The sequence below is a fragment of the Vipera berus genome (genome assembly GCF_964194415.1).
Source record: "Vipera berus genome assembly, chromosome: 2".
In the NCBI taxonomy this organism is placed as follows: Eukaryota; Metazoa; Chordata; class Lepidosauria; order Squamata; family Viperidae; genus Vipera; species Vipera berus.
Genome location: NC_138203.1, coordinates 211,417,064 through 211,435,545, shown reverse-complemented (window position 1 = coordinate 211,435,545; position 18,482 = coordinate 211,417,064).

The window sequence follows — 18,482 nt, the reverse complement described above, 5'->3', positions numbered from 1 at the left end:
AGAAGAAGAATATGAGTTTTCACTTATAAGTAGAGTAATAAAGCAGTCAAAAGACCAGGAGATAATTCTTAACATAGAAATGAAAGTTTGTAAATCATTCTTTTGTCATACCAATGGAAGTCTTAATTAGCATCTACCTCCATCGTGTTCTAATTTGCCCTAAGGATACACAAATATTTTTCTGCCATAATAAACATTATTGAAAGTAATTGGTACAGTAGCAACAGCTGGTGCTACCGCTTCCAAGTGAATTGCTGTTTTGGTTAAAACAAATTATTTTGCATGATTTTCTGATGAGTTTTTTTTTCTTTGAATGGCTTTAAGGTGGTGGGGGGAAAAGACCTATTGCCTGTTCTATCACAAAAGATTCTTTGGAAATAATTATTTGAGTCTCATTAGGTTAGATGTATCCTGATAGCTTGGCTTTTATGTTGGTAAAGGAAAGCTGACCTCAAATTGAGTTCATATTATGGGCAAATCCAGGTGGTTATTTCTTTTCCTAGAAACAGAATGGAAATTGCCCTGTAAACCGCCCTGAGTCCTATGGGAATAGGGCGGTATATAACTCAAATAAAATAAAATAAATAAATAAATAAAATATCTTGTTATTACCTTTTCCTTTTTTAAAAATTTCCCAGTCCTGGAATTTCCCCATGGTTTCCTGACCAGATACTACTCTGACCTGATGTCCAGTAGCAAGATGCTGTTGGGATTACTTTTGTTAGATGTTAGTTAAGCTGTTTTTTGCCTAGATATTTTTTAACACCACGGTCAATTTATTTTTATTTTTTCATTTATTCTATTCTAACTTTATTACATTTTGTACAATTCTGCTGTTTTATTTTTATTTTTAATGTAGATTGTTGTCATTTTTAATTGATAGGCATTCTTGTGATACTCTGGGACTCGATCATAGGATAAAGATACAGTGTTCCAATATCTCAGGGGCTGCCACAAAAAAGAGGGAGTCAAGCTATTCTTCAAAGCACCTGAAAGTAGGACAAGAAGCAACGGATAGAAACTAGTCAAGGAGAGAAGCAACCTAGAACTAAGGAGAAACTTCCTGACAGTTAGAACAATTAACCAGTGGAACAACCTGCCTCCAGAAGTGGTGAATGCTCCAACTCTGGAAGTTTTTAAGAAGAGACTGGACAGCCATTTGTCTGAAATGGTATAGGGTTTCCTGCCTGAGCAGGGGCCTGGAATACATGACCTCCAAGGTCCCTTCCAACTTATTATTATTATTATAAGAAGATTAGCATTAAGTTTTCATTTGAATAAGTAAATAAAGAAGTAGAATACATATAAAAGAGACCCAGAAAGCTCACTGGGGACTGTCTGATAAAAGCTATTACAGTGCCCTTTTTTGCAAATATACTTGCATCATCATGAACGAATCAAATAAATTTGATAGCATATCTTAATTTCTGTACTTGTTTTCCACTATTAAAATGAAATAACACTTAAAGTTTTTTTAACAGAAAGAAAATGAATGGAAGAAAATGGAGACTTCCTGTGGAATAATTTGAGAAAAATAGATGTTTATATTAAAATCAGAACATAAGGATTTTAAAAAATTATAGTCGGCACAAAATCAGACAAAGTGTGAAATTGATGGGCTGAGAAGAAAGTTCTAATCAATTTTCATTCAGCCTTAAAAGCATGAATGAATAGAAGATGACACTTTTTTTTACTGAAACCAATGCATTAGTACAATATTGTAGATTATATCTAGCTAGTAGCTCTGACTAGCAGAGAGGCATTCATCAGCAGTATAATTTATTTCCAAGTCCCTTGTCTTCTTTATGTTGTTTGTGGTATATCTCTAGAACAGATCTGGGAGTGAAGATAACAAAGGAACGTTCCTTTGTTTGAAGAAGTATCTGTACGATCATGGAGTTAACCCTTTGTGTATGTAACACCAAGTCAGATACTGAAAGCTCCATACTGACCTTAGAGTTTTAGTGTGGCCAAAATTGGAGTCTGTCTGTAATCCTAAAATTAGATTAAAGGCAAACATAAACAGCATAAACTGTTTTAGAAAAATAGATTGTTGTGAAAATTAGATTTAAGGAATTGGTTTGCAAGAAGGACTGAAAGAAGTCATACAAGCAAAACACAATAACCAAATCCTCTGTGCTTTCAAATGTTGCAGTTACTACACTTGGCAAGCATAATTGGCAAAGAACACAAAATCATTAAATCAGTGTGAGATCCATTCCTTTTACAACTTGAGGGATAAAAAGAAAATTAAAAGGCCTGTTAAAACTAGAGATGTCAATCAGAAAATTGGGTTCCCTTTTTACCTGGCATTGTGTGTGTGTGTGTGTGTGTCCCCTTCATGGATTACTGCCTTGTCGTGACGAAGGGGCATGTGTAATTCAGTGAAGCTATGAGCTATGCCGTGCAGGGCCACCCAAGACAGACAGGTCATCGCACAGAGTTCTGACAAAACATGATCCACTGGAGAAGGAAATGGCAACCCACTTCAGTATCTTTGCCATGAAAACCTCATGGACAGTACCAAAAGGCAAAATGATATGACACTGAAAGATGAGCCCCTCAGGTCGGAAGGTGTCCAATATGCTACTGGGGAAGAGCAGAGGGCTAGCACTAGTAGCACCAGAACGAATGAAGCGACTGGGCCATATCCAAAAGGACGCTCAGCTCTGGACGTCTCTGGTGGTGAAAGGAAAGTCCGATGCTGTAAAGATTTTTTCTCCATAGGAACCTGGAATGTAAAAACCATGAATCAAGGCAAGCTGGACGTGGTGAAACAGATGACAAGACTGAACATTGACATCTTAGGAATCAGTGAACTAAAATGGACAGGAATAGGTGAATTCAATTCAAATGACCATCAGGTATACTACTGCGAGCAAGAATCCCTCAGAAGAAATGGAGTAGCCTTCACAGTCAATAAAAGAGTAGGAAAAGCAATACTGGGATACAATCCTCAAAATGACAGAATGATCTCAGTTCGAATCCAAGACAAACCATTCAATATTTATTTATTTATTTATTGAATTTTTATACCGCCCTTCTCCTGAAGGACTCAGGGCGGTGAACAGGGCATATAGATAGAAATACAAAAGTTAAAAGAAGATTAAATTATTGCCCAAATTAAAACAATCAAAATATAAAAAACATTAAAACCCTAAAATTCCCCCATCAGGCCAGGCCAGCTTGTTCAAATAGATGGGTCTTTAACCCGCGCCGGAAGGAGCGAAGATCTGGTGCCATCCGGAGCTCAACCGGCAGTTGGTTCCATAAAGCCGGGGCGCCCACAGAGAAGGCCCTCCCCCTGGGGGCCACCAGCCGGCATTCTCTGACCGGAGGCACCCTGAGGAGGCCCTCTCTGTGGGAACGCACAGGGCGGAGGGGAGTCGACGTCGGCAGCAGGTGGTCCCCGAGGTATTCCGGACCCATGCCATGTAAGGACTTAAAAACCATCACCAAGACCTTGAACCTCACCCGGAAGACAACTGGTAACCAATGCAGCTCGCGGAGCAAGGGTGTAACATGGGAGTACCGGGAAACTCCCAAGACAACTCTCGCGGCCGCATTCTGTACGAGCTGGAGCCTCCGAGTGGTCTTCAAGGGAAGCCCCATGTAAAGAGCATTGCAGTAGTCCAGACGAGAGGTCACGAGCGCATGAGTGACTGTACACAGGGCATCCCGGTCCAGATAGGGCCGCAACTGACGCACCAGGCGAACCTGAGCGAAAGGGGGATTGGAATGCTAAAGTAGGAAGCCAAAGGATAACTGGAATAACAGGCAAGTTTGGCCTTGGAGTACAAAATGAAGCAGGGCACAGGCTGATAGAATTTTGGCAACAGAATACCATGGTGATAGCAAACACTCTTTTCCAACAACCCAAGAGATGGCTCTACACATGGACATCACCAGACGGTCAACACAGAAATCAGATTGACTATCTGCTTTGCAGCCAAAGATGGAGAAGCTCTATACAGTCAGTAAAAACAAGACCAGGAGCTGACTGTGGCTCAGACCATGAGCTTCTCGTTGCAAAGTTTAGGCTTAAACTGAAGAAAGTAGGGAAAAGCACTAGACCACTCAGGTATGAATTAAATCATATCCCTGTTGAATATACAGTAGAGGTGACAAATAGATTTAAGGAATTAGATCTGATAGACAAAATGCTTGAAGAACTATGCACAGAGGTTCGCAACATTGTACAAGAGGTAGCAACTAAAACCATCCCAAACAAAAATAAATGCAAGAAACCAAAATGGCTGTCTGAGGAAGCTTTGCAAATAGCTGAGGAAAGGAGGGAAGCGAAAGTCAAGGGAGAAAAAGAAAGATATGCCCAATTGCATGCAGAATTCCAGAGAATAGCTTGAAGAGATAAGAATGCCTTCTTAAATGAACAGTGCAAAGAAATAGAAGAAAACAATAGTATAGGGAGGACCAGAGATCTCTTCAAGAAAATTGGAGAGATGAAGGGAACGTTTCATGCAAAAATGAGCATGATAAAGGATTAAAATGGCAGGGACCTAACAGAGGCAGAAGAGATTAAGAAGAGGTGGCAAAATTACACAGAAGAACTATACAAGAATGAGCTTAACGTCCCTGATAACCACAATGAGGTGGTCACTGACATCGAGCCAGACATCCTAGAATGTGAAGTGGGCCTTAGAAAAACTGAGTGACAACAAAGCTAGTGGAGGTGACAGTATTCCAGCTGAGCTATTCAAAATCTTAAAAGACGATGCAGTAAAAGTGCTATCCTCAATTTGCCAGCAAATTTGGAAAACTCAACAGTGGCCACAGGATTGGAAAAGATCAGTTTACATTCCAATTCCAAAGAAAGGCGGTGTCAAAGAATGTTCAAACTATCGCACCATTGTACTCATTTCACATGCTAGTAAAGTTATGCTTAAAATCCTACAAACTAGACTCCAGCAGTATGTAGATAGAGAACTACCAGAAGTACAGGGAGGATTTTGAAGAGGCAGAGGAACTAGAGATCAAATTGCCAACATACGCTGGATCATGGAGAAAGCTAGGGAGTTCCAGAAAAACATCTACTTCTGCTTCATTGACTATGCTAAAGCATTTGATTATGTGGCTCACAACAAACTGTGGCAAGTTCTTAAAGAGATGGGAGTACCAGACCATCTTATTTGTCTCTTGAGAAACCTATATGCAGATCAAGAAGCAACAGTGAGAACTGGACACGGAACCACCGATTGGTTCAAAATTGGGAAAGGAGTCCGGCAAGGCTGTATACTCTCACCCTGCCTATTAACAAAGCACATCATAAGAAAGGCAGATGAATCAAAAGTTGGAATTAAGATTGCTGGGAGAAATATTAACAACCTAAGATATGCAGATGATACCACTCTAATGGCAGAAAGTGAAGAAGAACTAAAGAGCCTCTTGTTGCGGGTGAAGAAGGAGAGTGCAAAAGTCGCCTTGAAACTTAACATGAAGAAAACCAAGATCATGGCATCTGGCCCTCTCAATTCCTGGCAGATAGATGGGGAAGAAATGGAGGTAGTGACAGATTTTATTTTCCTGGGCTCCATGATCACTGCAGATGGGGACTGTAGCCAAGAAATTAAAAGACACTTGCTCCTGGGGAGGAAAGCCATGGCAAATCTAGACAGCACACTAAAAAGCAGAGACATCACCCTGTCAACAAAAGTGTGTATAGTCAAGGCTATGTTCTTCCCAGTTGCAATGTATGGCAGTGAAAGTTGGACCATAAGAAAGGCTGAGCACCGAAGAATTGAGGCCTTTGAACTATGGTGCTGGAGAAGACTCCTGCGAGTCCCTTAGACTGCGAGGTGATCAAACCAGTCAGTCCTAGAGGAGATCAACCCCGACTGCTCTTTAGAAGGCCAGATCATGAAGGTGAAACTCAGATACTTTGGCCACCTAATGAGAAGGAAGGACTCACTGGAGAAGAGCCTAATGCTGGGAAAGATTGAGGGCAATAGAAGAACGGAAGGACAGAGAATGAGGTGGATGGATGGAGTCACTGAAGCTGTAGGTGTGAGCTTAAATGGACTCCAGAAGATGGTAGAGGACAGGAAGGCCTGGAGGAACATTGTCCATGGGGACGCGATGGGTCGGACATGACTTCGCAGCTAACAACAACAATGTGTGTGCCTGTGTATATATATATGTGTGTGTGTGTGCGTGTGTGTGTGTGTGTGTGTGTGTACTATATGTGTCTGTCTGTCTGTCTGTCTGTCTGTCTGTCTGTCTGTCTGTCTGTCTGTCTATCTATCTATCTATCTATCTATCTATCTATCTATCTTTGGTCATTCAGGTTTTTTCCCACGTAAAATTGGAGGTATCAGGGCAACGTTTCGACGAAATCTCATCCGTCATCCTCAGACTGGTGACTTCAGCTTCGTTATTCTGGGAGAAGTGTGTGATAGTGGCTGTTTTTTCAGTGTGACCCTCAAGTGTCTGATTCATTGAGAGATTGCTAGGTGCAGCAAGCCCCTTTAATTTGGCTTCTTCTGTTTTTATTTCTAACTATATATATATATATGACTTATGACCACAATTGAGCCCAAAATGTCTGTTCCTAAATGATACAATTAATTATTATATAAGTTTTTCTCCATTTTATGACCTTTGTTGCCAGAGTTGTTAAATGAAGCACTGCAGTTGTTAAGTGAATCTGATTTCCCCATTGACTTTGTTTGTCAAAAGATTGGAAAAAGTGATCCCAAGACCACAGAACACTGCAACCATCAGTTGCTGAGTGTCTGAATTTTGATGACATGATTATAGGGTTGCAAGCAATGGTTGTAAGTGTGAAAAATGCTCAAAGTCTTTTTCCAGTCCTGTTATAAATATGAACGATCACCAAATGAACTGTTGTAAGTCAAGGACTACCTGTAATTCAAAATATTGTGACCGTCACATATTGGGTTCGGTCTGATGGATCAGACAAAGGAGGGGTTACAAAATTTTAGATTTGTGACTTGAATAAATGAACATAACTTAAATTCTGTAGAGAGAAGACAATATTCATAAGACTACTATGCTTATGATGATCCACCATTGTGCTCTCAAGTCTCTCATGAATACATCCATACCTTTCTCTTCCTTAGTCATCCTAATTCTAAAATTTTGGCTTAAGGTGGAAGAAGTAGTGCAGGAGAAGGATAGAACAAAGATCCAATAAAGCCATATCTCCTCAGCATGCCTGTTGGCAGGTTTATGAATTTAGTTTTCTAGATACAAAACCATGTAGATAACTAGTTGCAAAGGTTGGGAAAGCTTTATTAGCTGTAAGCATGGTCTCATAATTCTCAGAGTGAATGAACAAAAATGGAAGTAAAACACTCTGCTTTTAGCAAAGCATTGCTAAGCATATGGTCACCCTCACTAGCACTTCAAAATATTCACTTTTGTGCTCAGTCATTTTAGGATGTTATCCCCAAACTTTGCAGAATGCTAGTCGATTCTGGTCCTCAAAATGTTCCATACCCATGGTTTATCTATCTTTCTTATTTTAAACCAGCACATGGGGGAAAAAAACACCTTACTCTACATTCATGTATCGGCAAAGGAAGGTATTCCAGAATCATCAAAGTATCAACCCAGGAGATTGTTGATTTACGACCACAATTGAGCTCAAAATTTCTGTTGCTAAGTGAGATCATTGTTAAGTGAATTTTGCCCCATTTTACAACTTTTCTTGCCACAATTGTTAAGTGAATCACAGCAGTTGTTTAACTTTGTCAAAAGGTTGCAAAGAGTGATCACATAACCACAGGACACTGCAATTGTCATAAATATGAGTCAGTTGCCAAGCATCTGAATTTTGATCAGCTGATCATGGGGATGCTGCAATGGTGGTGTGAAAAACGGTTGTGAGTCACTTTTTTCAGTGCTGTTGTAACTTCGAATGGTCACTAAATGAACTTCACTAAGTTGAGGGCCACCTGTATTTAACATTCAGAAAATACTTCAGATAAAAACCATATTTGGGGTCACAAAGTATGACATGTAAAATGTTTCAGGTTTTGGAATAGTAAAGTGAACATTATCCAGAATGACTGAAATCTAAAAATCCTCTTTTGAAGAAGGCATCTTCTTTCTTGTATGGAAGGCCCTTAAATGAGATGCTGAAGAAACAATGCCCAGAAGATTCCCATTCCATGGAAGCCTTGCCAAAGGCATCCAAAAATTACTTCAATTTCACAGTCAAACCTCCTGAGGCTCATCGTTTATCATGTAACACCTCAGAACACTTGCAGTGAAGAGTCCGATATTTCAGAGCTCACAGGAATATCTAATTGGCCACTAGAGAGCCCACTTACAAGAAACGTCTGTTTGGGGAAAGAGTTCTTTTCAAGAGGATTGAAAGGTCATAGCTGTAAACAAAGAATCAGCAGAAGATGAAGAAGAACAGACATGGCTGCAGCTGTTTAAATAAACTTTAATCTGAAACTATATCTGGTCAAGGCCTTCAAATATACATATAAACACTTAGGAATCGTAGTTAGCCTATATGTCACATTGGGACTTTGGACTTGTAGAGAATCAATTTTGCATGCACAGTAGGTTTAACAATTTGAGATCTTATCCAATTATTTATTGATAGTGGAAAGTAATAATGAGCAACAATGTGTAAATAGAATAGTAGAAATATAAATAGCAACAGTGACAGGACAAAGATTCCAGAGTGACAACTGTAATAGTAGGGATGATTGACATTTTAGAGAAGTAAAATTTGAGATATGATTATGGCATAATTTGTTATTAGGGAAGGATGTTTGGAATGCAATATGATGCTGTAACAGAAGCCACATTTATGTGGTAGTTTTTAGGTATTGCTGCATCTATTCTGCACATTAGTTAATGGGAGAACTTGCTCAAAGCCACTACACTAAACTAACAATTGTTATTAAGGCAATGACAGGATTAGCCATTTGCAGCAAAAGGCAGTCTCAGATGGCCAATTAAATTTAAATTTGTATTTAGCTCTCACAAGTCTTAAAAGACAGATTGTTTCTTTCTGTGAAGTTTTCCCCTTAAGTACATGCATGAATCTTCGAAACATACAACTTTCTATGTCACCCTTTATGGGAACACTAGGAAGAAGAACCATTTTCAGTGATTTTAATCGATCCTATGATTATGCCATTTGCAGTCAATATTTTTTAGAGAGAAGATACATCTTTGTACTCAATAAAAATAGATTATTTTACATTTTACTATGGAAATGCTGCCTCCTTGCAGCCCCTTGCTTCAATTTATAGCATACAGTATTTATCAATGCTTAATCTTGATGGCTCAGTAATTAAAATGCAGTATTGCAGGCAAACTCTACCCACAGCCCAGAGTTCCTGACAGGGCTAAAGGTTGACTCAGCGTTCCATCTTTCCAAGGTAGCTAAATGAGGACCCAGATTGTTGAGGGCAATATGCAAATAATGCTTCAACATTGTAAACCACCCAGAGAGGGCTGTAAAGCACTGTGGAGTAGTAAATAAGCTTAAATATTGCTAAATGCTATTTGCAAGATGAAAGATGAAATTTCTTATAGCGAAATAAGTATAGCTTTAAAGAAATGCCCTAAATTAGACCTTTTTTTTTTTTTTGCAAAAAGGCAAAATCCCAATTTATTGTCCCCAGCTGTTTTGGCTCAACCTAATTTATGAAATAATGGCAATTATTTATGAATTCTGATTAGCAAACATCTCTTTGCTTCTGAAGACATACCTTAGTATTCACTTTTATAGATACCTTGTCAATCTGAGTAATAACAGCGTTTTTAAAACAACACAAACTGGTACTTCTTTTGATTTTTTTGAAACAGAAGAAGTGGTCTTTTTCTAGGAAAGTTACCTAAAATTGACATAGTAAGTATCATGTGCTCTTTTTCCACACTAATAATGAATAGATTCTGATGAATGAATTCAATTCTAGGGGGAAATGGTAACAGAGCAGAAACGTCTGTATTTTCTATATAGTAGTAAGACAGAACAAGAATACAATACATTTTATTTGATAAGAGTCATTCACCTGAAGGCACCCTTAAAGAAAATGTATTACCTGGACTACTGTAGATCTTCATGTTATATTCTGTCCTAATATGTAAGTTTGTGTGTTATCAACATAGCCAAGACAAAATGTAATGTTTTTCTTCATTAGAAGGGAGTTTACAGTAATGGTGGAGTCCTTGGTGCTCTCTGAGCTTGGTTGTTTTCTGCAGATATTTCATTACCCAACTGCATCTGTAGGAAAACACAACATCTACAGGAAAACCACCAAGCTCAGAGAGCATCACAGTTCAACTCTGAGTCACCTTTATTCACTTCTATTAGTTTACAGTAATGACATAGGAACATGGTTTTGACAGCAGGTCAAAAAACAGACATTCAGAGAGAGAAAATATCAAGAACAGGTTTGGGTTCCTTTTACCTCCAATGACAACTAAACAGTAGAAAAACAGCCACCAATGAATCCATTTTAGATTATCAGTTGCAGGAATGACCACTAAAAATAAGATCTTCAGAAATTTTGGTCATTTTCTGATGGGGGTTTTAAACCAGCATAAACAGGGTAGATTTTAGAATTTAATATAATTTTTCATAATATATTAGATGTTTCAAATGAAATGTGAAAGTAGATAAACTGTCCCAATACAATTACACATAGTAAACTATTGGTTTTCAAATATATGTGTTAGGTGGAAGATAATTCGTATCTATGCACATTTTAACTACAAATCTGAAATATCACATTTTCATTCAAGAATTCATTGTCAACAGAACACTGCAACAGAACAGATACCCCAATTCTGCACCATCCATAGAAAGAACATTGATTTCCACTATCTGATCAGAAGTTCTAGTAGAAAAAATATTAAACTTTATTTTACATTCTGAACTTTGCATTCTTTTGACACTCAACTAAGTCAATCTTCATACTAAATGATATAAAGGACACCTACCTAATTTATTATATTCTAAAGCTGACTTTGGTTTAATTTACTAGTAGGCCTAATGAGTTAGAACCGTACAAATCATGCTTGGGTTTCAGAGCCTTCACTATTTAATTCCTAAACTGACTAACAAAGTGCTACCCAGCATTAGGTGAGTCATATTGCAAGACTGTGTGTGGAAATAACTAAATAGTAATATAACATCTGTTTTTTCTTCATTTTTTTTAGTACTGGCCATCTGTATTGTTCCATGCCTTGAACCTGGTCAAGTCCCCTTTGGGCTATGGAGAAATAAATATCGAAACATAACTATTTATATGTTGGAAATCTCTTGATATAACCACATTTTGTGAGCATATGTTGTTTTTTCCATGAATGAGATCTGACAATATTGTAAGACTTTAAACATTCTTTTTAAAAAAATATTTTTTAAAAAATAATTTTATTTAATTTTGGAGTTTGTGTGCGAGAATGCTGTGTGATAATAATTATAGGTGTATGTGGTAGGCTTTAAAAATCCCGTTATTACTACCTTCACACAAGTCAGGACTCATGTAAGGAAGCCATGGGAAGATAAAAACCCAGTAAAGCTGTAAACAAATTTCATTCTCATTGGCTAGTCATGAACAATCATGGTTACTTGTTCTGATGCTTAGGTCCACTGGGTAAGAAAATGAGAAGTCAATGACAGGAACCAGCTTCTTAATTGAGCAGTGCCTCATCTTGACTATATGTATGATTCAGTAAGAAGACATCTGCTACTCAGTCTGCTACAGAAGCTGAAGATTGACATTCCCAGAAACAAACTTTTTCAAGTCAACCAATCTGTAACCTGCGGAGAACACTGACAGCTTTTGTAATCTATCTTACAAATAAACTACAACAGAACAACAAAACAGAGGAAATTCTTTAAGTTAAAACAAATATATATATACTTTCTAATTTAAATTTTGTTTGTTGTTGTTAGTTGTGAAGTCGTGTCTGACCTATCATGACCCCATGGACAACGTTCCTCCAGGCCTTCCTGTCCTCTACCATCTTCTGGAGTCCATTTAAACTCACACCTACTGAAATTTTGTTTAGATTTTGCAAATTAAAGCTCATTTCTCTTTTCTGAAATCAAAGGTCCTCAAGCAAATAAAATTCTATAGGGACTCAGCAGCCATTTTAATTCAAATCCCAGAGAAACAGTTCAGAATTTCAGAACTTCTTATATATCTTCAGGATGGGGGCCATGTGAATCTCTGGGAAGATGCTGTTCCAAAGAATAAGCCAATATTATAGAAGAGACCACCATAGATTCTTGAGACCTCATACATTACATTGTTTAGTCAAATAGAACATACTTAGTATGCCCAATTGTATACATGAGCAGAAACCATCAGAGATAGGAATCACTTAAGTAACCAGATCCTATGCCATGAAAGGCTTTCAAGGTAATCACCATCCATATAGTATGGTAACCAATACAGCTCACAGAGCAGTAGGTATCACACAAGCATACCAAGGCATGTCCATTATTGCCTGCACAGCTACATTCCAGATCATTTCTAACTTCTGTGTCATCTAGAAATAGACACTCATGAGATTACTAAGGCATGAGTTACCATCTAGAGAGTCTCCCAATCCAGTATGGAGCACAATTAGTGCACAAGATGAATTTGTACAAAGGCCTTATTGACCACTGCTCCTATCTGCTTCTCAGACAGAAACTGTGATTGTACACAAGACTAAAGATAGAAAATATCTGAAATCAAGGAGCCAAAATATATATAACCACTCAATCTTGCTAGATCCTCACAGCCACCAGGTACCAGGGCAACATATTCAGAGCATCATTTTGGGTAGCCTAGAATTGAAACATATAATTGGGTACCAACAGCATAATGTTCATACCAACAGCAAACTGAAAGATGACCAATGATTTCACATATATATCAAATAGAAGAGGCAAGAGTGTTGAATCCTAAGGTAATCACACACCTCCACCTTTTCATTGGAACCAATCAACTCAGTTGAGAAGGATGCCATAATTAATGACATCAAAAGCTTCTGACAAATCAAAGAGAACTGGATGGATACACCATCCCCCTCCCAGATCTGCCAAAAACTACAATCAGCACTGTCCATAATAATATCCCAATCTAAAATCCAATCAAAAGGTGTCCAGGTCATATGTTTCATTCAGGGCCCTCTGGTGATGCAGCTCAACCTGCTCAACAACTTTCCCAAAAGAAGAGTAGACTTTGGACAAAGGTCTCCAGAATAGCTAGATGGCTTCTTGAGGAAAAGGTATCCTTTAAGAATAGCAGAATTACCTTCTCTTCAAGAAGCTGCCACCACTGCATGAATCCAACCAGATATTACCTCTTGAGTAATCTCAACAAGCCAGGAGGAATATTTCATAGCTCTTATCACTACAATTGCAAACATACCTGTACTCAGTCAGATTTGTTCTTTGTCTTTCTCCAACAGATATTTCTTCTGGAGCTTCACCTTCCAGATTAGAAAACCACGCAGCAACAAGGGATTGGTGCTTGGCTCTAATCACATTCTTGAAAGGGGTGGGGGGGACAAAGAATAGCACAAGCAAGACAAAAAACAATCAGAGAGTGATAGTAACATCAGATTATGCCGCCTCTGCTCCAAGGCAAAAATCAGATCTAGTGTCAACATCCTTACTGGTCCCTAGTCACCGCCCCGAGTCCTTCGGGAGAAGGGCGGTATATAAATCCAATAATTTTTTTTTTAAAAAATAGTCTCTTTCAACCCGAACGCAGAATATGCAACAACATCTGATGTTTATACCTCAGACCCGCAAACCTGCAACCTACTTAGGATGGCTCCATGGTTCCCATAAACTCTGAATCTGCCCCAACATCTCAGTGTCACTACTGAGAGATCAAATACAAAGGAGGCATATCTGAAATTATACATCTTCTTTACATTCTACTTGTTCTTGGCCTTGCACTGGTCTTAGTGTTCCCAAAAATGCATGGAATCCTGACATTTTTATTTTACATTTTCTCTATTGTACTATTTTTCAAGTATGTTTGCAATCATAAATACATTTACAATTATATTTGGGGAAATTCTGTTTAGCTATGTGCAGTTAATTTCCCTGCTCTGAATGGGAAGCTGTTTCACTGAAGTTGTTGGCACTCAGAAAGAAAAAGCCTGTCATGTCTTACTGTCTGTAGTGATGTCCGTTTGCAAACAAAACAACAAAAATAATGAGAAAAGGCCTTTTTAGTTGAAGGCCCAGTTAATTAAGCTCTCCTTTTTAACATCCGTAAGGAACCATCAAATTAACTAAAACTGAATTCAATTAATATATCAAAGCTGTCCATACCCATTAGTCATTATTGACAGTAGTTGAAATTAACTCCATAATTTGACCATTCAAGAGAATCTTAATAAAACATTGTTGTTCTAAATAATTTCAAAGATGTCTATTTTTGTTTGTTCATAGAGTTAATAAACATGAACCATCAGTACAATATACTGATTAAACAAGATGAAGGAACTTGTGAATACATTTATTTTCATAGATTTCATACAACATTGTTAAGGATTAGAGCAGGGGGGTAGGCAACCTCGGCTCTTTTATGACTCATGGACTTCAACTCCCAGAGCTGACTCAGGAATTCTGGGAGCTTAAGTCCATGAGTCATCAAAGAGCCAAGGTTGCCTACCCCTGGATTAGAGCAACTGTCTAGGAATTCCATAATATGTAATCCACACACATCTACAGTATATGAGATGGCAGAAGGCTAACCAGAAGCAGTTTTCGTCAATTGTTCCATGGTCCTTAGTTGCTGTATGGCAGTGAGGAGGCATATGAGCAGATCCCAGGGCCCTAGAGCACCCCAAATCACCTTGCTCAAACCCAATGTTTACCATCAAAATGTTGTGACCTTTACTTGGTCACAACATTTTGGATGAAGCAAAAAGGAGTGCACCTTTCCTGCACACCAAAACTCCCTTATCCCACAGCTCGTCCTTTGTTAACATCAGGAGGCTCAATTAAAAAGATGCATAACGCTGGAGAAATCTACTTGTACCTGCTTTGTGGCTAGACATTTTTCAGATGTTATATCACTTTCTAGGTCTCATTTCATTTTTGAATTTGTCTAATTTACATCCTAATGGTGGCTAACTACATAAAAAGGAAGATATAGTTACAAAACTATTAAGTATAAATATAAACTGTGGACTATGGGAAGATCAGAAGCCCCTACCAGTTTTGGAGACTTGCTCTCAAACTGTCTCATCTCTCCCTAGTCACAGGCTCTTTCAGTTTTTTAGAAAACTGAATACTTGAAAGGGCCCAAAGAAGATATATAGTAGTAGGTTAAGAGACATCAAATAGTCCATTTATAAAAAAAAGTTTGGTCCCCTGCTATAATGAACAATCTGTACCAACTTGAAACTGGAACTGATAAGATCCCCTCATTCATGCATTACTTGCAATTGCTCAATAATCTTTGGGGGCAGGTGGGAACAACACTGAGATAGGATCGAAGGGAGAAATAAATATATTTTTCCTCTTTTCTTCACATCCATCCTCCCAGTCTTTTGTTGGCAGAGTTTGAATGATGCTAGAGCACCTTAGAAAAATAAAACCACATTAATAAGAAAGAGAAAAGGGCAGGTATCAGATTAAAAGGTACTGCAGCAAATTTAGAGTATACAAACTAAGAGATTGTAAGAATAAAAATACTGTTTTCTTTTCACGTAGTGTGAGCTTAGTTGCATTTGTTGTGAGACATGAATATTTAGGAATGGTGGGTTTAATTAATAAAACTAATTACCCAGATTAATGTGTAAATTATCCTGCTTTACTAATATATAATGTTCATAACTCTACACGTGCTATGAAACTTTTTGGTCGCATAAACAAGATTGGTCACAGAATTCTAGTTATCTCCATGCATCACGCTTCAAGTTAATCATGGAACATCCGTACAAATTCAACTTCCCATTAGGCTCTATATGGCCCATTAAACAGAGCTATATCTATATGACTTTTTTAAAAAAAATCTACACAATAGCTAGCATTTATGTCAGGAACAGCAAGTAGAAAACAAATTTCGTTTAATTTAAAATGTGTTTGGATTATGGGGCATATATTTCCAATGATTGTTCTGTATTTACAGCAGGGCTGTCTCGTTACACCACTGCACTATAATTGTTTGCCTGCTGAGAATGATAGCAGCAAAGTTACTTTGGGTACTATTACGACTAATTATAGTCTTGCTTTGGAATTTAAGGGCCCCCCTGCAAAGCTCTCTTCTCACCATTTACACACAATGGATAGGAATGCATTTTGAATGCTGGGTGTAATTTTGGTGATTTAAATTCCTGCCGTGCCATTTCCTGATACATGGCACTGCAAGCTATTTTAAAGTTTTGCTGCCCAAACTGTCTTCTAGTTTACTAGACTTCCAATTCTCAAAAGGGAATTTGAAATCAAATAAGGCACTATTTCCCAAGATTCAAAAAGTCATTGCATGCCTTCGTAATTCTCTCTACGTGTATCTGAACAAATGTCCTGCTTTATTTATCTGGATTAATTTTTGTATGCTGGAAAATACCAAGGTCCAAGGCAGGCTTCTTGAGGAGGGGTCTCACCACCGCCTCCTTCAAGGCGGCGGGAAAGCTACCCTGACTCAAAGAGGCCGTAATTACTGCCTGGAGCCAGCCTCGTGTCCCATCCCGGGCTTGCTGACTTTAAGAGAGTGAGAGAATTCCCAATTGCTCTCACTTTGATTGTCCTTGGCTGTCTTCTTTTTTTTTTTTTTTTTTGAGATCTTCTGAGATGGATATCCTTTGGATTTGAACCTTTCTGCCTTCTATCACCTAAATCAGAGGTGTCAAACTGGTGGGCTGTGGGCCAGATGCATTGCATGCAGGCCACATCCACCCTGGCTCTGCAAAGGCAAAAAAAATTGTGATACGTCATGATACATCATGTGACATGATCGAATTTGACACTCGTGACCTAAATGTACTGTACTGTTGAAGAGTAACTCCTAAGCCTGTGATGACTCATAGCTTTTTCTTCTCCACATTGCAACTAAATAACTAGTACTTCCTTCTATTTAAACCTTCTCAGCACCACCTCTCACATTCTACAAAGGTAAGGAAACCATGACTTGTTAGTGCGGCTTGGGGTCTATGATAGGGATGAATGTCTGTGACTGAAAACCTTGAGGCATCCTGTCACAAAGTCTTATTCAAACTTCTTATATACATTGATTTAATGCTGTTTTCAAAGTGAAGTAGATATCGGTTTCAAAAACACTAGTATTAGTCCTATGCTGCACATCTGGTTGATTTAAACCAGGAAAGAGAGCTGACATTTGCTAGCTGTGTGTTGCAGGTTCTGTCACCAACAGGTATATTGCAGGTTTTCTGTGACTTCAGCTGACAAGTGGTTCCATGTTGCTCTGGTATTTGCTCTTTTTAATTCTTGGAAAGAGTGTTATTAAAATTGTCAAAAAATATAGATTGCTTTGTTTATTTATAACTTTTCAGGAGAACAGCTCCCTAGAATTTCCCAGTGTATATCCATTAGTCTGAGAGTAGTAAGGATTTAGTCTGGCAAAATTCTGTATGTTATGTGTAAACAGAGAAAGAACTAATCTCTGGCTAAATTGTGCCATGTTGCTCTTGGGCTTAGCCTGAAATCTTGTTATTACAGTCCATATCAATAAGAGCTCGAGTATTTCTTGTGTTGCCTCTTTCCTGTCCTCCCTGCCTTGAAGAGCTGACAAATGAACCAGGATTTAGTTTGCTTGTTACCAAACAAATCACACTTCATAAAAGTCCAGCAATAATTTTAAAAAATCCAGGTAGTAATAATAATAATAAAGTTGGAAGGGACATTGGAGATCATCTAGTCCAACCCCCTGCTCAGGCAAGAAACCCTATACCATTTCAGACAAATGACTATCCAATCTCTTCTTAAAGACTTCCAGTGTTGGAGCATTCACAGTTTCTGGAGGCAGGTTGTTCCACTGATTAATTGTTCTAACTGTCAAGAAGTTTCTCCTTAGTTCTAGGCTGTTTCTCTCTTTGGCTAGTTTCCATCCATTGCTTCTTGTCTTGCCTTCAGGTGCTTTGAAGAATAGCTTTATTCCCTCTTCTTTGTGGCAACCCCTGAGATATTGGAACACTGCTATCATGTCATCCCTCATACTTCTCTTCATTAAACTAGACATGCCCAATTCCAGCAACCGTTCCCTATATGTTTTAGCCTCCAGTCCTCTAAGCATCTTTGTTGCTCTTCTCTGTACTCTTTCTAGAGTCCCAACTTCTTTTTTACATCGTGGTGACCAAAACTGGATGCAGTATTCCAAGTGTGGCCTTACCAAGGCACTGTAAAGTAGTATTAATACTTCATGTGATCTTGATTCTATCCCTCTGTTAATGCAGCCTAGCACTGTGTTGGGTTTTTTGGCAGCTGCAGCACACTGCTGGCTCATATTTAAGTGATTGGCCACTAGGACTCCGAGATCCCTCTCACAGTTACTACT